General features: G+C 45.5%; 1 protein-coding gene across 2 annotated transcripts in view; it reads left to right on the top strand.

Annotated features, from left to right (window-relative positions):
* Positions 1–12,285: 12,285 nt before the first annotated feature.
* MAPKAP1 (MAPK associated protein 1) overlaps positions 12,286–20,882 on the top strand; it is a 733,860-nt gene continuing 725,263 nt past the window's right edge. Inside the window, exon 1 of one of the 2 annotated variants that reach the window (XM_078646092.1) lies at positions 12,286–12,436. The gene's annotated coding sequence lies outside the window, so the exon portion shown is untranslated. Of the gene's footprint in view, positions 12,441–20,882 lie in introns of both variants that reach the window. The other variant, XM_078646093.1, reaches the window with a different exon arrangement.

Here is a 20,882-nt window from a genome sequence, read left to right as displayed (position 1 = left end):
AGGCGGTGCAACGAGAGCTGCGCCGGCTAGAAGAACAAGGGATCATAGAGCCTATAGATATCTCAGAGTGGTTGGCCCCCTTGGTGGTCGCCAGGAAACCCAATGGCAAAGTGCGCCTGTGTGTGGGCCTGCGCGAGCTAAACAAATGCTTGGTGGTAGAGAAATTCCTGCTCCCCAGAATTGAAGAAATGCTGGCTAAGACAAGAAGTGTGAGATGGTTCTCCTCTATAGACCTCACGTCCGCATACCATCAGATTGACCTGCACCCATCAAGCAGAAAACTCACTTCCTTCATCACGCCATATGGATGCTACCAGTTTTGCAGGGTGCCCTTCGGGCTAGCGTCCGCCGCAGCGGTGTTCCAAAAACTCGTGCACCGCCTGTTCAAAGACGTCGATGGCATCCAGTATTTCCAGGATGACATCCTAATAATGAGAAAGGATCGTAAGGACCACGACGACAAACTGAACAAGGTGCTAGGCGTGCTGCAGGAGAAAGGACTAACGGCAGAATGGGAAAAGTGCAGATTCGGGATGACATCCGTCACCTATCTGGGACACGAGATAAGCGGACATGGGATCACTCCCAAGAGGGAGAATGTGAAAGCAATCTGCGAAGCCAGAGCTCCATCCAACAAAGACGAGGTGCGGTCATTCCTTGGAATGGCCGAGTACTACAGCAAATTCGTCCAACACTTTGCCACAAAAACGCACAGACTGAGGCAACTTATAAGAGATAAATCAACGTTCCAGTGGGACGAGGCTCAGAAGGAGTTTGAGGAGCTCAAAGGGAACATCAGCCAGGCTGTGCCCCTACACGGACATGATCCCGCGGAACATACCATTCTCACCACGGATGCCAGTGAAAAAGGTTTTGGAGCGGTCCTGGCACAAGAGAGAGACGACAACACCGTGGAAACACTCTGCTTTGCGTCCAGAGCGTTGTCCCACACCGAACAAAAGTTCAGTGTGATAGAAAAAGAGATGCTAGCTGTCACGTGGGCCATGGGGAAGTTCCGACAGTTTCAATGGGGTACGCGGTTGCGCTTACAGACTGACCACAAGCCGTTAGTTAAAGTACTTACCTCAAGTGGACACGACACGGCCACCCCGCGGATAGCGAAGAGGACTCTCAAGCTCCTAGAATACACGTATGATGTAGAGTACATCCCGGGGACACGCAACAAAGTGGCGGACTACCTCAGCAGGGCCTCGGCCACGGAGGAAGCGCCCACACCGGTAGCAGAGAACGAGGAAATGGTAGCGGTGATGGAAGACATGGAAAGGGCCATCAGCTTACAGGAGTGGGAGCAAGCGTATGAGGAAGATGAGAACCTGGAGGAGGTTAAGGAGAACCTTGCGAAAGGATGGCCGGTAAAGAAACGTTTAAAAGAAGTACTGAGGAAACTATATGAAGTACGGGAGGAATTATCCATGAGTGACTCAGGAACCTTCCTGTATCGCGGTGACAAGGTGGTGCCGCCAGAAAAGTTGATCCCGACCCTGCTGAACCTACTACATGAAGGTCACCTGGGCATCGTGAAGACCAAGTCAAGGGTGAAACAGATGTACTGGTGGCCAGGAATGGATATCCAGATCGAGAGACATGTTAGAGACTACGACCAGTGCCAGGGGTCAGACAAAGTGCTCAAGCCCTTGAGGCCTGCGCTGGGGAAATTTGAACAACCCCGTAATCCCTGGGAGAACCTTGCAGTTGAAATACTGGGACCGATATTAGACGGCCAAGGGACAGCCAAATACTTATGTGTCATAGTTGACAAGTATTCAAATGGCCGAAAGTACATATACAAGAGGAAATGGACTTGGAGGTGGTGATCAGGTTCCTCACCTCGGTGTTCCTAAGGGAAGGCATACCAAGAACTATATTAACAGACAATGGCCCGCAATTTACATCAGACAAGTGGCACCGATACACTGAGAGGAACGGGATCAAGTCTAAACACACCTCAGTGTACCATCCGGCAAGCAATGGACAGGTGGAGAGATTTAACTGAGTCCTCATGGGGTCCATTCAAGCGGCCATCATGCATGGGAAGGACTGGGAAACAGAGATCCAGAGGATGATGTGGGCGTACAGAATCACCCCCACCGCAACAGCCTATAGTCCCTTCCAGATCTTAAGGGGCAGGAATCCGTTCACTAAGGACAATGTGGTATGGAGAGAAAAGACCATCACCAGTAAATGGTCGCCTGCCGTGGTCCAACACAATTTGGAGAAGGCCCAGAAAGTGTACACGGAACACTACAACCAGAGAAGGAAAGTGAAGGATTCGGTTCTGGAGAAGGGAGAGTGGGTGAGAGTCAAGCAGGCAGTACTGAGGATGAAAGGAGAGAGCAAGTACAGCCCACCCCTACAAGTAGAAGAAGTGTACAGCAGAGCAGTGATGGCAAAGTGTGGTCCCAGGATCGCATGGCGAAGATAAATAAGATCGTGCAGTGGCCAGAGGAGAAAGGTAATAGCACACCTGTTCAGAGGCAAGAAGGAGAAGCAGAAGAGAGAGCGTCAGGCGGTGAAAGCCATGGAGAAGAAGGAGCGTGCATGGAGAGTGGAGAGCTAAGTGAGCCAAGTGTGAGGGAGTCATCAGCTAACGAAGAAGCGACGCCCAGGAAGAATGAACTTGGTCAGGGGAGAGAAAAGGTGGGGAGCCCAGCTACCAAGGGTGTCCACGAAGCATCCACTCCGGTAAGGCGCACGCGTGCTGGGAGAGTGATAATCAGACCGGCACACCTTAGAGACTTTGAATGATGGAACATTAGACATTGAACTATAACATTTCCATTGTGTAAAAGGAGGAGATATGTGGTGTCAGCGCTCTAGTCGCGCTGATGTGCGTGTGACGCAACACGCACTCGGAGAGAGCGCACGATAGTGCGCATGCGCGAATGGCGGTTCGCGCCTTGGCATAGCGTATCAGAGCGCGGTTACAGTAAGATGCCTGGCGCTCTTCTCTGTGTGTAACTTATAAATAAATAGTATTCCTGCGAACAAGAGCCTGTGCCACTGGTGGTCATTGGGGAAGCTTGGGACACCACATAATTTTGTCTACTACTTGCTACTTGGGTGTACTGAACATTCATTCCACGATTAAATTCTACAATTTTCACCAGACGAATTGTGTGTATCTTTTCGTTAACATAGCTCAAATTTAAGTTTTCACCTGGAGACAACTCGAATCTTTCGTGTGCACAGGATTTTTGTTCATCCTAATCTAGACTCAGACTGAAACCTATCATACCGAACAAGGCCTCTCCATAACCTTTCCCCAAGAAATCCCCTTACTTCCCCCTTGCATGCACTGCTTTTCACTTTTATCAGGTGACTCCGTGACTGTAGCTCGCCGCCCCATCCCTCCCTCTCTCGGTAATCTCGTGTCTTTTCCCTGCGCCCCCATATTCCCACCTTGTTTCTGCAAGCCATGTTCAAGGCTTCGGTTTTTTAAAAAGTGTGCCAGTTTAAAGCGTTGTGTAAACCCAGTGAAACAATTTCTCAAGGGGATTGTAGTGTTGGCTTTCTAGTTGTTTCACATATGTAAATTCCTTAGTAAATCCCCTAGTAAATCCGCCAGTTTTTCACTACAGGGATGTTTTGGCCAATCGGATTCGGAGCTAGCATCCCTTGCTCTAGCTTGCTCTAGCTGTAGCCAATGAGAACTAGCTTTAAGTGAACCAATCAGAACTACGCCTGCCAAAAGACACACCTGAAGGCACAAAACGCGAAACTCCTACAGGCTGCGGGGATCAACCAATGAGAGCAGGAGCAATATTGACCTGTCAGAGACTGATCAGGACAGAGTGCGCTTCTGACAGCAAAAACGGGAAACTACACAGGAGACGGTGCGATTCTTGTCCGTCTTCTATCTCAGTCGCCGTCTGTTGGTGTTCGTCATCAGTATGCGTCAGCAGGATCGGAGACAGTGGCCTCCTCCTACCCCAAGACCCGTCCAGGCGCTCTTGTGACGGGCGTCACTTTCAGGGTGAGTAGTGTTGAGCATTTTTCTGACTTTTAGACATGTTGTACAGCAGCTGCAATGATGCACAACATGGCTAAGACAATATCTCTCGTACAGGCGAGATCAGTTGGCTTTGCCAATGCTTGTTTTGCCCTGTTGCTAGAATTTGGCTCAGCCCATACATCCCACAAACTCGCCACCCACTCCAAACCTCTGACTCAGTAAGCGTGCTGCTGCCTTGACCCTGGTGGCGCTTGGGGACGGCTCCAACATAGGGTATTTGTTGACATCTAATACCAGGGAAGCTGGCCTATTGAGGTCAGCATCTGATCATGAGGGGCAGTGGCCCTAATGATATTGACACTGCCTCAACCTTAGAGCTCATTCGAGGAGGGAGGAACTGGCCTGCAAATAACAAACCGTGTGTGGCATGAAGTGCAGGGACGGCGTAAACAGGGCACTGTGCTGCCATTGGCATCAGCTGTTAGCTCAATGCCAACTCTTGACTCAGACTGGCTTTGTTTACAAAGCACAGCCAGCTCCTTCCGGAAAAAAAGAACAAAAGTTATTTTCAAAAACTAAATTCAGGCTTAAATACTTCCTGCCAGTTTAATATGTACAAACACTGCAGAACCATCCCTAAGGTCAGCGTGTACTGTGTTTAATTTTCAGGTTCCCTTATTTTCGTCCTTTTAATGCACTTTTTTGTGAAGTAGCCAGATGCTTCTGCACACTCTCTAATATTTTACAGTCCTCCAGAACATTCCCTAATAATGGCAATACCTCTATAAGTGGCATCGACCTGCTCCTTTTACACTCGAGTTGAGTGAGAATTTGTATAGCGCTACTTTACCCGTAGGCGTCAAGGCGCTAAAGATGAAACAGGAAAGCTGTGTGAGGGGAAAGCGGGGAGGAGGGTCAATGGTAGGCCTCCTTGAAGAGCCAGGTCTTCAAAGCCTTTCGGAAGAAAGGGTGAGAGGTGAGTTCCTTAATCTCAGCCAGAAGAGTATTCCAAATTGTAGGAGCACGGGAGCTGAAGGCTCTGTCGCCCCATCTGACTTTGTTGGTTTTAGGAACAGACAAAAGATATTTATTGGCTGAGCGAAGTGCCCTGCCGGGGACGTATGGGGTCACCAAAGGTTTAATGTCTTCAGAGCCAAGACCGTGCAATGCACGATGGGTGAGACACAAAACCTTGAACTCTATTCTGGCCTGGATAGGAAGCCAATGAAGGTCCTTCCTAATAGAGGTGGCTGAGGCAAACTTCGGGGCATCAGCAACAAACCGAGCTGCTGCGTTTTGTACTGTTTGTAGACGCTGTATCTGGGATTTATTGATTCCAAGGTACGACGTATTATAGTAATCTTGCCTTGAGGAAATTAGGGCCACCGTAACCAGTTTACGGGCATCGGTGGAGATAGAGTGTACTAATTTCCTCAAGGTTCTAAGAACACCACAGCAGGTAGATGTCGTCCTGCTGACTTGTTTTTGGAAGGAGAGCTTGGTATCAAAAATAACACCCAAGTTCCGAGCAGACTGGGAGGGCGATGGACAGGCTCCAAGGGAGGGAGGCCACCAGTCCATTGACGAGATCTCCTCCTTGCCTCCGAAGATCAGCACCTCCGTTTTTTCCCCATTCAATTTAAGGGAATTCCTCACCATCCAATTTGCAACCGCTTCCATGCAGTTCTTAAAGTTTCGGGCTGTAATATCAGCAGTTTGAGAAAGAGAGACCATAATCTGAGTGTCATCAGCATAGGAGAGAACTTCCAGCCCAAAAGATCTTACAAGCCTGGCAAGAGGTGTAACATAAATGTTAAAGAGCGTGGGGCTCAGGGACAAGCCCTGAGGCACCCCGCACTGCACAGGTTTAGCTGGGGAAAGGAATTCACCCAGCTTGACCCTCTGTGCACGGCCATCCAGGAAAGATTTCAAAAGACTAAGTGCCGGTCCGTCCACTCCTATCTCCTTGAGCCGTTCGACTAAGATGGAGGGAGATAGGGTGTCGAATGCGGCCGTAAGGTGGAGCAGGACCAGAAGAGTAGTCTGGCCACTGTCGACCTTAGCACGGATGTTATTGGTAACGACTGTCAGGGCGGACTCGGTACTATGAGACCTGCGAAAGCCGTGCTGGGAGGGATCAAGAAGGCTGGAGGTCTCCAAGAAGGCACTCAGATGATGATTTAAGTGGGCCTCTAGCATTTTTGCGGGTGCAGGGAATAATGAGATAGTCCCAAATTTTTTTAGGATCCTAGGATCCAACGAGGCCTTTTTAAGAAGGGGCTTAACTATGGCCATTTTCCAGGGGGTCGGAAAAGCACCTTGATGGATGGCCAGATTAATAACTTCCAGGAACGCAGGGAGTAAACCATCTCTGCATTCTTTGAAGACCTTCAGAGGGCATGGATCGAGGGGAGAGCCTGATTTAAGCCTATCTAAATACACATTAAGTTGCTCTAGAGTGATCAGGGGGAAAATAAAAGAGCTACCCTGTGGTGACTCTGTAGGGTATTCTGTGAGAAGAGGTGGCAGGGGGGGATCCTAATTCTTGGTTAAGAGCTTCTAAGCTAGAGTGAATGTCAGCTATCTTTGTGTAGAAAAAGGTAGATATCTGATCACAAAGCTCCTGGGTTTCTGTTACTGGATTAGGGGATTGCAGAGCCGACAGAGAGTCAACAATTTTGAACAGTTCCCTAGAGGAGCTGAGGGAAGCAGTCAGTTTAGAAAAATGTAGTTTCTTTTCTGCGAGAACCGCAGTTTTGTAGTCTTTGAGTAGGAGTTTGTGTTTATTCTTTTCATCTGGATCTAGATTGACTCTCCAGAGCCTCTCTTGTCACCTACATCCCTGCCTCAGTAACCTGAGAGTATCGGAGTACCGAGGGGCGCTTCCTAGCAGAATAAGTCTGTTTGATCGGGGCCAGTTTATCCACCGCTTTTAGAATAGTATTATGCAGATCAGAAGCTGCAGAGTCAATATCATTTGCTAGTGATTGGCGTTGGCTGGGCAAAAGGGGAGCTAATAGATCACTATTTATCCTTCTGAAGTTTCTTTTGGGTTCCCACTTAAAGGGTTCTGCTAAGGAGGTGGGGAAGCTTGAGTATGTAAAGTCCAGGGGGATGGCCATATGGTCTGACCAGGACAGAGTAAGGGGATCCCAGTCTCTACCCTGGGGTCATTGGTAAAGACCCCGTCTAGTGTGTGACCGGCTAAGTGTGTGGGACCCTCTACTATCTGATTTAGACCACAAGAAGCAAAAGAGTCCATCAGGGAAGCAGTGTCTGTGGAATCCTCTATATCTAAATGAAAATTAAAATCTCCAAGAATGGTGAAGTTGGGTCTATCAATGTAGGGTTCGAGCAGCTTAAGAAGCTTCTGAACGAAGGAAGGCAGGGGGCCTATAGATCAAAATCCCCACGAAGGAGATTGAGGGGGGAGGAGTTGAGCACAAAATAAAGAGCCTGAAAGGAGTCAGATGGTAAAGAAAGGTGCTCAGTTCGGCATCTTATAGAAGATTTGTGTAGAATGCCCAGCCCCCCCCACCCATTCGCCCTACTCTGTCCATTCTGGACAGCGAATAACCCTCTGGGATGGCATCCAGAAGTTCAGGTCCAGAGTGATCTGCTGCCCAGGTCTCCGTAATAAAGACCCAGTGAGGTTTTCTATTAGAAGTAAAATCCCTGAAGGCGAGATTGTTTTTAATTAGGAATCTGGTGTTAATAAGGAACCCAGTCTCTTTGCTAGGCTGGGGGGGCTTGTACCTTCCCGGTCTGGAGTGTCTATTTCGGGGGATATGGAGACGGGGACTGACCTCCTTCCCCGTACATAAGCACTTAAGGGCCTCCGGGAAGCCCTCAGGTGGGACCATATGATAACAGGGTATCGCTGAGGGTTTGAAGGATAGCAGGGTATGTACGGAATATGTGCATCTACCAGGGACGGGAAGATCTAGCTGAGCAGCCTGCCCGGCCCCCGGCGCTTCCTCAGCGCTGCAGGTCCCGCGAGTCCGCTGCCCGGAGCCATATGCATCCCTTTTTATGCTTAGCGCTGGACTGAGCAAAGCACTTCCTCCCACTCCAAAATGGCCGCTGTAAACTGATCCCCGGGGCCAGCCAACTCAGCACCTCAATCGGCTGCGAACTGGCCCCAAATGCGAGGGAAATGAAGCACAATGCGCTCCGAAATCGAGGCAAAGTGCAAGTGCAGGCGAGGTTAGAATAATGTTAAAACAATATTAAAAAGTTTTAAAATTCGAAAATTTCGTGGCACAGTGGGGAGAGGGTGGAAGAAGGCAGTCCAAACACAGACCCAAATGTGTGCCCACCACGGTCCATACTAAGCTTACTAACCGCGTACACTCCATCACTTACACCAACATGCTTATTCAATTCAGTGCCTGTCCATGTCAAAAAGGAAGATCATCCTGGAGACATTCTGGACTCATCTGATGATTACAGTCCGGCTATTCCTGCAATTATCTGGGAAAGTCATCCCAAGCCATCCTGAAGTATGCCTGTAGGACAAAAAATGTAAATGTAATGACGAACCTAGACTCATCACAAAAAATACAGTAGGATGGTATTCTGATTACTTCTACTGGCAGGGAGTGATTACCTTTTACAACTCCACGAATACTAATGACAACTTCAGGATGAGGGAGAATTACACCAGGATGGGTTCTAGCTAATTTAAGGATGACTGTCAATTATTCCAGGATGATCCTATAACCGCTCCAGGATGGAAGTGGATAACTCTGGAATGATCCCATGACAATTTCTGGATGAGTGTGGATTATTCCTGGATGATCCTATGACAGCTTCAGGATGGCTATTGATTACATCAGAATGGCCCCATTATATTTTCAGAATGAGTGTTGATTACTCTAGGATGACGTGGTGAAAGGGAGGCATGTTTTTTGTCCTTGATATTTGGATTTAAGCGGGGACTCCAAGACAAGTTCATTTTCACGGTCTGATGCGTCATTTTAGTTGTGGATTTTTGATGAAGGACACTAGCCATCCGTGCTAAAAGGGCCAGGTTTTCAAGTTTCTGCAAATTCATCCGCAAACTTGCATCACCAGGCTGAGAAGTTGTGCTTTCAGCATGAGCTTTGATGCCAACTCTTATATAATCCAGTCCACTCTGCTTGGCTTTTTTGTCCTTGCACCTTTTCTCTGCAATTTCTTCCTCTTGTAGTTTGCGTAACACCCTCTTAAGTCTACCAGCGCTTCCCAGATTGCCACAGTCCATTAACATCTGCTTTTTCTCCAGTGCCCTTTGAAGTAACACCTGTTTTAGACCCTCTGTTGTGTCAGAATAGCTTGCAATTATCTCTTGAAAAATATCCTGGATCATTAGACACTGTTTCTTCACTAAAAAAAAGCAAGAGAAAAAAAAATATTTACATATAAACTTCAAAACAGAAAAGAACACATTTACCACTTGCAATATATCTTCACGCTCTAGCCATAATATATAAAGAGGTATTGATAATAAAGGACAAATGTACAATCTATCCATAACCAAGTAAGTAAGTTTTCCTTAATAGACAGTACACATTGTAAGCCTGAACTTGAACCTCCTGAAAAAAGTTGCCTAAATAAAAGTTTATCCAAAAATGGCTGCCTGATAGTAGTACCACAAGCTAAATGTTTCAGTCCTTTTCATAAGTGTTACATTTGTCTCTGGAGAGCAATCCAAGGCATATGTGGGGACATGCATGTTCCTTTTTACTGTCCATTATTGGATTAATTAATCACAAAGGTAGGTTTTTACTGAAACAGGTTGGTAATTTGTACCGTTATCCTGCAGTTGCAAACTTATTATAAAGGTTTACTTATTGTGCTTACTAGATGATAGGAACAGAATCATAGCTTTAAAATCTCTCTCTTCGGTGATTGGCCGACCAGCTTCATCTACATTTTCGACCAGCCATTTACAAAGAACTTCCCCAGGATTGTCCAAAAGCAGGAAGTCACCATCTTTTCGAACACACACAGAATGATCGCAAGTGAAAAACAGGACGTTGAATGAAGCCATGATTATGTCCTGCTAGATATAAAAATCAGGAATTGGTTTGTGTGTGGTTTAAGTTTCAGAGGTAAAATACAAAGCATATCAAACTGATTAACAGATTTAATTGGAGAAAAGCACCCCAAAAAGTACACTGACCTGGTGCAATTTCTATCTAATATGCCTAGATTTTGGACTACAAAGAAGTGTTTGGGCATGCACTGAAGGCCATTGAGGAAATTACCTAATAATCAACTTTTTTTTGGAGAGCCAGAGTGTACGCTTAGGTCTTGCTGCTCAGGACAAATAGTAATAGCAAAGTAGAGGCATTATGAGAGAAATAGAAGAACTATCAATAAGTGAACTTTCACACTGGGGTTTGTGACGGGAAATCAAGATACCTATCCCCACAGATGCATAGAGAGTCAGATGCCTGCTACCCTCTGCCCACCGGCATCCCCAACATGAAAGGACAAGCGTTAAAAATGCAATAGGTTTCACCTTTTATTAAGCTACAGATATTAGCTTTGCTAGTAGTATTGTACAATATGTCATGGCTTTATAAATGAAACAGAAGGCATTACAATGGCAAATACATAAAGCAAAAGCATTGGCATAGCCAATATGTCTTCCCTCTGCGACCTTATAAGTGTTTTCCCAGATGTGTTTGGAAGTTTGGTAAGAGATGCAATTTAACATAAAGGGATCCCATACCTCGTTGACACATGCAGTACCCGCAGTTCAAACGAGAAGAGGGCATGGGGAAACCTCTTATAATAATAATATCCACATTTGTAAAGCGCACAATCACCCGTTAGGGTCCGTCGGGAAGATTAAGCAAGCTATTGCCCAGAGTCACATGGTGCTGGGCTAATCTGCCGCCGGTGATCGAACCGTGATCCCCAGATTCCAGAGTCAGTCGCCCTGGCACCACACCTCTTCCTTTTATAAGATCTCAATCAATGGGGGATGGCACACATTACTGCAACTTGCACGTGCTTTCACCTTATAAATACTTAACACATGATGAGAGAGAGAGAGAGAGAGAGAGAGAGAGAGAGAGAGAGAGAGAGAGAGAGAGAGAGAGAATATTAATGTGATTTATCTCAGGGCTCGATCCCTCTGCCTCAGTACTTTAGCAGTAGGTCAGGTTGTAACTGGATAATATATGGCTGGGATCGATAGTGGCAGATGTAACAAGACCTGCTTCATTTTTACAGAGATCTTAGCGGTCAAGGTAAATAAGCGCAAACAGGGAATACGTAATTGGCCCGGTCTCAATAATATATACAAACGAGTTAAAAACATTGCATGCACATGGAACGAAACCAGAATGATAGCCTGTTTTGCGAAAGTAGATATTGCAAGATGTTGGAATGCGTTGGACTAAGTTTCCTAAATAGGGCGTAACCCTCAATCGCCACAGGCAACCAGGCCTTTCAATTACACAAATAGCAAACAAAATAAGGAACCAGCATTACAACGGCTAAGTTATTTGAATCATTTATCCTTATGCTTTGAAACGCATCCATGAAAACTGCCAGTGTTTTAGAAGATGTGCTGCTCTGCACACTACACAGCTTGGGGGACGTGACCAGGATTCAACAATAGAGCACACATTCATTTAGTAATGAAAGCTCACTACAAGTTGCAAGGACACAAGTAATGCTCAACAATATTCAAATAAATAAATGTGTTTAGCCTTCTTTGATTGACAACTTTTCAGTAGATCGAAAACTGTTCCATTTGGTCGAGAATCCTGAATACACGCAGGTGCACTTGGAACCAACATGGGACCTACAATATACGGGCAGTCATTTATTTTTCCTTACGGCGAAGAACTTGCTGTAAAACACATTTATTAGGCTTTTTGCAATGTTCCACAACTTACACAGGCACGCACTACGTCACGCATACACAAAAATACACATGCTCAAACACAAAAGGTGCATATTAAACAAGCAGGCAGGCTGATACAGACAAACATCCACACACACATAATACACACACATTACAACGCAGGCATTCATTATAACACGTACGAAGCACACACATGCAGGGAGCTGAGTCTGAATGTGCCCCCTTAATGAAAACTCGTGCTTTCCGAAAAATGAGGAAGCTGGTCTGGGACGGACATTGAGCAGCTGGGACCGAGAGCGGAGGATCGATGCTGCTCTTTTTTAACAGCTGCAGCACTTACCTGAGTATACGCTGGAAGTGGAGTTGGACAAATAAAGAGACCGATGCCAATCCATCTGTCCCTTTAATGGCCATTGCACTCACGGCAGTCTTCGTTCTTGCCTCAGGACAATGACGTCACTTCCGGCGCTCCCGGATGTGCGTAGCCTATGCTAGAGGAATCCACCGGCTTCCGTATTATGAAAAGGTGAGAGAGCTGCTCTCCACTGAGGACCTGCGGTTCGAGCCCCAGCCAGCCGGCAGACTGATGGTTTACAGTAGGTGATTTTGGCATTGTGTTCTAGGCAGCTGTGCTTTTTAAAAATGTATTTTAGTATTGTGATGGAGTGAATTCGGCAGTCACCATGACGACAAAGCTTGTTTTCCTTTGCAAGACCTATTCCTCGGGCAGGTCTGTCCGCAGTTGTGTAAAGTGTCTAACAATCGGATTCCACTAAACTATGTGTTTATGGAAATACTCTATGAAGGAAGTACAGCCTGGGGGTACGGAAAGTATCATAATTTCCCCTTGACTTTAGCAGCACATCTTAAAGACGTTGACAAAGCCAATAGATCTCACATAGGCGAGACCTATTGGTTTTTTCCAATGCTTGTTAAACATTTTGAGTATAAGCACTGCATGTTCCAATAAGCAAATCTTTACTCGCCACATTATTTTCCTTTCCTGTCATGTCTATCTTCCTGTGCATAACTTTTACTTGACCGCGCAATTTGATTCTGACACTGCTTCATTTGACTATTCTTCTTGATAAACTTGACCGTGATTTTTGCGAAGAAATCTCTAAGTACAGGTGTTATGTTTAAGCAACAATCTTGGATGGAACTGAGGTCTGGAGTGTAGAACATGACGTTTCTGGAAGAGATTCAGAATTATTATGTGTGCAGTGTTGAAAATACCTAAGCACACACCATGGGCAAATATAGCTGAATATAGCTTTACTGCTGCCAATATTCCACAATTAGGAGCCTTATACTTTTTAGATCAAGCCTAGGCAGTGTGCATGCGCTGTTTTGGAGACCTGCAGTATTCCTTCTGTAGGCTTTGAACACACCCACTGCTTTTCATTGGTTGTTTCGTATTCCCTTTGAAATTCCTTTAGTTTAGTTGGCAAATACTTGCATTTGTCTCGCCTTTGTCTGTTTTGTTCTCGCCCTAAAGACTGCCCCTGCTACATGGATCCTTTCACTATCGGCCATATGTTTACTTTTGGTGCACTCATTTTTATTAAGTTTTTGTTGCAACTTTGGCTGTCGTCATTCTGAAGTCGGCGCACTGAATACCATCTCGCTGGAGTTGTATGAGTACGTCTGTTTACTTTTTTTTTGTATGTTGACGGGCTGCTTTAGAAGTGTGTCTGTTTACTTTCTTTGTATAAGGTATTTAAACTTTCTTTTTGGTTTATATTTTGTCCATTTGGCTTCTTTGGAACGGTGCAGCCTTAGCACATTGGTTTCTCTCCTCTTCCACTATGCAATAAAGGTATATGTGCTTCCATTTATTTTGAAAGCGTACAGCCAAATTCTCATGTGTGTGCTTATAAATGTGAGTGAGGGCTATAAATAGCGGGTGAGTTAAGTTGTCGTCACGCTTGTGATGCTAAATTCAACAGAGAAGAGTGCGGCAACAACATAATTTAGTAGGCTGCAGTAAGGGTTCAGTACCTTAGGTGGCTAATAGAGGTCCCTTTAGAACTCCAAAGGGACTCCTGGCAACGGCCTGTGGTACTGCACCCTTTCCTTGTTTGTGGGTTCTCTTCTGTTTCTTATGGTACTGCTGGGATTTTTGGGGGAAATTATTATTATTTTGTATGTTGACAGCTGTTATAGGAGTGCATCTGTTTACTTTCGTTGTATAAGGTATTGTGGCTTTATTTAAAAAAAAAAAATGTTTTTGTCCCTACTGCTTTTTTAAAATGACGCCTCCGCAGTGCAGACTCAGCACATTGGTTTCTCTCCCCTTTAACTATGCAATAAAGGTATATGTGCTTCCGTTTTATATTGAAAGCGTACAACCAAATTTCCATGTGTGTGACTGCAAATGCGAGAGTGAGCTACAAATAGCGGGGGGCTTCAGTTATTGCCATGCCTGTGATAATGCAACAGAAAAGAGTGCGGCAACAACATTTTTTTTGTAGGCTGCATTACGGTATTGCAGCTCTTTTTATGGTTGATATTTTGTCCCTCTGGCTTTTTAAAATGGTGCCTCCACAGTGCAGCCTCAGCACATTGGTTTCTCTCCCCTTCCACTATGCAATAAAGGTGTATGTGTTTCCTTTTATATTATTTGCATATGTGTGCCTGTAAATGCAAGTGAGAGCTAGAAATAGCGATTGAGTTTAGTTGTCGCTATGCCTGTGATACTGCAATCAACAGAAAAAAAGAGCGAAAACTAAAAAAATGTTAGGCTGCATTAAGCTTATACTTATGTGGCTCATAGAGGTCCCTTTAGAATCTCAGAGGGGCACCTAGTAACAGCCTGTGGTATTGCACCCTTCGTGGTTTTTCTTTTATTTCTCATGCTATTGATGGGATATTTTTTTGAAATTATTTTTAGAGGTTTCTGTCATCAAGCTTCTGTGGTCTTTCAGAATCAGCCACCACATTATTTTTCCAATAGTAAAACCATTTCATTCTGCGACTGCTGCTGCAAAAAGGGCATACCTTGTGTAGGAAGCCGTCTTTTTGTATGGTCTACCAAAAAAAAGGTGTACTGTGCAAAGAGTCCAGGTCAGCTATTCCCTTACTAGCAGACAGGGGCTTGCTCTAGCAAGCTCAGGATGCTCTTTTAGGGGGTAGTGTTGTGGAGCAGCTTAGGCCTATCGGAGTGGAGTGTTATACATCTGCAAATACGGACAATAGTTAATAAATTATGCACATGACTCAATAAGGAGATAAGCACCAATTTATAAAAATAGCACTTATCTTTATATATGTTTATGCACCAGAATCCATGCAATCAGGTAAGTATGTTTTTCAACAGAAATACTTTTGCATTTAAAAAGTCGACACTTAATGCATTTTTCAGAAGCTGCAATGTTATCCAATGGGAGGAAAAACAAGTACAGCATTTAGGTACAGTACAGCGACTTACGAGTACAATCTCCTAGATTTAAGGTGCGCATGGGGCAATGTCCAAGGCAGCACCAACTGGTCACCTCTGGCGGCACGGGGGCGGCCGGGTGCAGAGGTGCTTTCCAGTGTCGGGTGCCCAATGTTATCCTATGGGGATCGGTCTGGTCAAAAAGAGGCTGCAGGCTTGGACTGGGAAACCATTCGGTCTGAACCAATGTGTGTGTGGGGGGTAATTGTGGGGATTTCTGGTCTCACGATCCTTGGGGACACCTTTGGTCCTCTTCTACAAGGGCCTGGGGCGACGGGGGCTGAGGCTACTTCAGGCAACAGATTTTCGTAACCAGGAGAACTCGCAGTAGAGGGGTCCTGCAAACAGAGGCTGCAGCGGCGTCCGAGTTCACGAAGGGCAAAACCAAAGTGGACTCTGTCTCTTGAGGGTTTGGGGACCACGCTGACACTGTTGGCCACTTCAGCTTGGGCTAGGAAGCGTGGTGCAGTGGTGCTTTGCAGGGTCTGACTTTTTTCACTTATGGATTCTCTCAGTCTTCCTTGGGCTGTCTGCAGGGGAACAGCGCCACTGCTTCACAGTAGTCCATGAGTCTTTATTTAAGACAGGCAGTGGGCATAACCCTGTCCCCGAGATTCTAAATTTGCCATTGCAAAGATGGCCACTTCTTGAAAGACGCATCCCTTTTACGTAGCCCTGTTCAGGGGTGGTGCTTGCCTGGGAGTGGACATGCCAGTCTTGCCTCACTCATTTTTCCACCTGTCCACGGCTCTGGACAAGGGCGTTGGTTTCCTCTCCTGTGAGAGAAACCAGATTTGCATTCCAAAAGAGGTGGACCTCTTAGAAGCTCCCCAGCTTTGGAATTCTAATCGGCAAGTTATCCAGTGGGGAGGGATGCAAGGCACCCCCTTCTTGAGCAGGCTTGGTTTATGGCCCCCGGAGAGCAGAGGCCCTTACTCTTGGGATCAGGCACGCATCTCTAATGGCAGGCTGACAAAAACAGGTCTGTCTGCACCAGCGGCTGGTAGGTTTTGAGGGGGGCACCTCTACGGTACCCTCTTTGTGCATGTGTTACTAAATCCACCATCAGGGTGGGTTTATTAAGACGAGATGTTTGATACCAAACATCCCTCTTTGCCGTGAAGGCATCATGTAGCTTGGGAGCTCGTTTTCACCAGTGTCCAGCGCATGTTTCAAAGTGGCTTCCCTGTTCCGTTGTACTGGCAGTAATAGAACTGACCAGTACAGGGGCATATCTGCTCCTGCAGATATGTCGTCACATGTAAGGCCTGCCGTATGATTGACTTGCAAATATTACATGCAGTGTTAAGGGACATGGCACACAGGGATGTGTCATGTCGTGTTTTTACTTTTGTCTGTACCAAGACACGCAGGCAGCAGTGGCAGTTTGATCGAGCTTGGTGAGGTGTCCCCTTGGGTGGCACAATGCTTGCTGCAGCTCTTAGAGACCCGCTTTAGTGCCTCAGGCCCTAGGTACCATGGGAACCATTTACTAGGGACTTACAGAAGGTACCAAAGGTATTGCCAATTGTGTAAAACAATTGCACAGTTTTGGGAACGAGATCTGGCACTGGGGACCTGGTTAGCAGGAACCCAGTGCAATTCTAGTCGAAATCACATCAAATAAGTTGCAAAAAATGGGGGTGACCATGTAAAAAAGTGTACTTTTGTACACCTAGCAAAGATTCCTCTACTGTAACGTAGTAGCTACCACTACGTATATCCACTATCACCAGAAATCTCTAAGCCCCTCCATTTGCCCCACCCCTGCTACAGGGACGCAAGCGAAGGAGCGAAAGAGTGTTGCAAATATCGCGAGGCTGGGTGTTGCCATCCATGGTTGCCTTTGTTCTGCAGGGCTGCCAGTCGAATACTTTAGTGGCTGGTGCTTCCCATCAATGTATTTATTGTGTTACCCCATGCAGCACAACTAGTACAAGTTCCTGCTTGTTGGGAGAGAGATTGAGAAGAGTCCGAGTGTTGGCGTAGGGATGATGGGGTGCACATTTTCAGCCATGTCTATAGCCTCATCAGTTTGAACCTCTGTTCTGTTCTAAGGGCCTTTGACTTTTGAGTGACTGCTTATTTTCTTCACACAATGAAACAGCTGGAAGTGTGACTTTTTTGTGAGAACAATCATATATTTTATGTAAAATAAATCTATTAAGAACGTTTCTAACAATTTACCCAAAGTTTATGGGAGTATAGTGTGTCTAGTCCTCCCCACTAGCCACGCCATAGAATTTTTATTTTCAAGACGGGTACAAAGTTTGATATGGTGCCACCACCGCTGCAGTGCAGCCTCGGCACATTGCACACTCCCCTTTTTCTCCCCTTCTCTCGGCTGCACCAGATTCTTTCATAAACCCATCAAATGTTTCTGTGCACTGCAGCACTGTCTGAAACCAGCACCTAATGTTGTAAATATCATTGTTATTGACACATTGCATGAGCATAACTTGCAACACACATACAATTGTTTTTGAGTGCACCACAAGCTCATTAGGGAGGCAGTTACTGATTATCAGACCTTTTAATTTAATTATTTTAGGTTTTGTGATGCATTGGGTAGTCCGATATATGGTTAGTCTGGTAATGTGCTGCATGGTTAAACATTTATAAGGTCCCAAAGGAGAGACCTATTGGTTATGCCCATGCTTGTTAAAACGTGGATGGCACTGTCCAAACAAAACTGTGATCTTGTGGGATGAGTTGGGAGACCCTGCTAATTGAAGATATTTCCAACGGTGGAACCTGGAAAAATGCTTGCAGGATTGTATAGGCAGAAGGTATTGATTATCAATTTCTACTTACCCAAACTCGAATAAAAATGTGGCTTTGGCTAATAAATGGAGCTCAGGAGTTGCCCTCTCATTGTTTTCATGGATGCTTAGCTTTACATAAAATAGAATTCTGTCATCTTCAGGAGGGCTGAAATTATGGGCTCTGGGTAGAAAAGATGACCTGCACCACCGGATGTGGTCACCCCTGCTACGGATCAGCTACAGGGACTAGCTGCCCATTGGTTACTATCTCCCACACCCTTAACTCGCATAAATCTAGGATTTAAGGGACCACCCTGACACCAGAACCTCGGATCTGAACAACTTACTTCAAAGAAGGACCAAGAGGAGACCCATGTCGCCAACAAAAGGACTTTGCCCACTGCACAAAGCAAAATGACATACTTTGTCCCTGAGGCAACGGACTTGGAAGTGAGTGAACAACCCTCGTCCTTTGCTAAAACTTAACAATCCCGAAGAGAGGGACCCTTGTGGAAGCCAGAAGCACCCTAAGTGCCCCCTGGACTAGGGGCACTAGTACCCTGCAAACTGCAGGTAAAAATACGAACTAAATCTCGAGAATTGCTGGCCATCGGGCACTCCGTGGAATCGCCCAAATCCAGATGGTGCAGTGCATTGTGGGAGTTGTAGGATCGCCTGCCCCGTGTTTCAGTCAGCTACGTTACTCCTTCAGACCCAGTGAAGTTCCAGACGCTTTTCACTGTGCTTACGGCTGCCAAGGCTTGTTGGTCACCAATTCGGACCCCCCCCCCGAGCATCTACAGGGAACACTGTGCAACCATCATCCAATGTCAGCATCTGTGTAACTGTTGTGTATTTGCATTCTGTTTCCTGTAGCACTGTGTAAGCGATAAAACAGCACCACCCGCAGCTCTCCTTCAGCACCATATAAAGTTGGTCTGGCACTTTATAAACAATTACTTAAAGATACAAAACAAGTTTTTTTTAGCAATAAAATCAAACTAGCCAAAAATTCTCCAAAAGAGCTATTTAAAATAGTAAACTCTCTAGCTCATCAACGTGCTCCTCCCATTTTAGCCAGTCAAGCGGTTTGTAACAATATCGCTCAATTTTTCTGTGACAAAGTTAACAGTATTTTCCAAACTTTCTCAGACTCCGCCTCCAACATTAACACTAGGTTTATAGATGATCAGCAGATAAATAACCCTAGTATTCTGACATTTAATACCATTTGTCAGCATCAATGTATGTGACACCCACAAATTATTGGAGAAAGTTAAATCAGGCTCTCCTACCGACCCCTGTCCAAGCTCCGTTTTAAAATTGGCAGCTGAACCTGTCGCAAAGCAATCGACCTATATTTTTTAACAACATGTTCCTTGAAGGCTACTTCCCCATAGAATGGAAACATGCCTCCATTCTGCCTCTTCTTAAAAAAACCTAACCTAGATGTGAGTGATCCCAATAACTTTAGACCTATCTCTAGGCTACCCCTTCCTGCTAAACTTATAGAAAGCAATCTTAACACTCAATGTAACACATTTTTGCATGACTCACAAGCCGTTGATCCAACACAGTATGGGGTTAGAGAGGGCCATAGTAAAGAAACGGCGCACCTAATGTCCACAGAAGAAATTAGGACCATCTTGGATCAAGGGGGAAAGGCCGTACTGATCATGTTAGACCTGTCGGCGGCTTTTGATACGGTCCATCACGCTTTGTTGATGGACCAATTGGGCAAGTTAGGGATTAAAGACACTGCGTCTAGGTTGCAGGAATGTATAAAAGCTGTGGGAGTCTGGATGACTCAAAATTGTTTGAAGCTGAACTCCGGTAAAACAGAGGTAGTGCTCTTTGGTAACAATCCTACATTCTAGACTCCTAGTTGCTGGCCGGAGGAGATGGGAGCACTACCCACGCCAATCAAGAAGGTAAAAAATCAGGGTGTCTTGATTGATGACAATCGGAGTCTCAGGGACCAAGTCAACCACGTTGCCTCTTCTACCTCATTCATTCTTAAATCCTGCAAAGAAATAATGCCTCTTTTGCCGAAAGATGCACAGCAAACAGTAGTTTCGGCCCTTATAATGTCTAGATTAGACTATTGTAATAGTCTATATCTCACGATCCATAAAGGTTTGATGAACAAATTACAGATGCTGCAGAAAGCAGCAGTCAAACTACTAACAGCTACACCAAAATACAAGTCTATTTCTAATAAAATTAAACAACTTCATTGGCTTACAGTCTATAAACGTACTCCATTCAAACCTCTGTGCCTGGTTTTCAGAGCACTTCACGGAGCTGGACCAGAGTTTTTACAAAAACACTTTCACTGGTACATCCCCAAGAGAGTACTGCGATCAGCTAAACTTATTAATGTCCCACGGATAAAAAAAGCCACCTGGGGCGGTAGGAGCTTTACGGTCAATGCGGCTAAATTATGTAATGCTCTACAACTAGCCCTTAGACACATACCTGACCTGCTGTCTTTTCGAAAGGCCTTAAAAACCATGGCTATTCTCTAACTGATGAGGTATTCGGGCTCCCATCTTTCCAGTCCACAGTAGGCCTTCTCATAGCACCAGGACACCTTCAGGTATCAGTTTGCGCTCTATAAGCATAACTAACATTAACATTAACACCAGGGACAACCAAAACAACTCTGCACCCGACTCCACGGGCTAAATAAAATTGATCTGACTGTTGTAGCCTGGTCCTGGTGCCCGCATGACCATAACCCAGTAAGGGTTCTATGTAACTCGACCTGCAAGTGACTGATTGTTCTTAGTGGTTTTTCCCGTTGACCACAATGTTATTTTGACTGTGAATTTTACT

Source organism: Lissotriton helveticus, chromosome 5_1, assembly GCF_964261635.1.
Source record: "Lissotriton helveticus chromosome 5_1, aLisHel1.1, whole genome shotgun sequence".
Lineage (NCBI taxonomy): Eukaryota > Metazoa > Chordata > Amphibia > Caudata > Salamandridae > Lissotriton > Lissotriton helveticus.
Note: the sequence above shows the minus strand (reverse complement) of the source record. Positions and strands in the feature narration are given on the sequence as shown.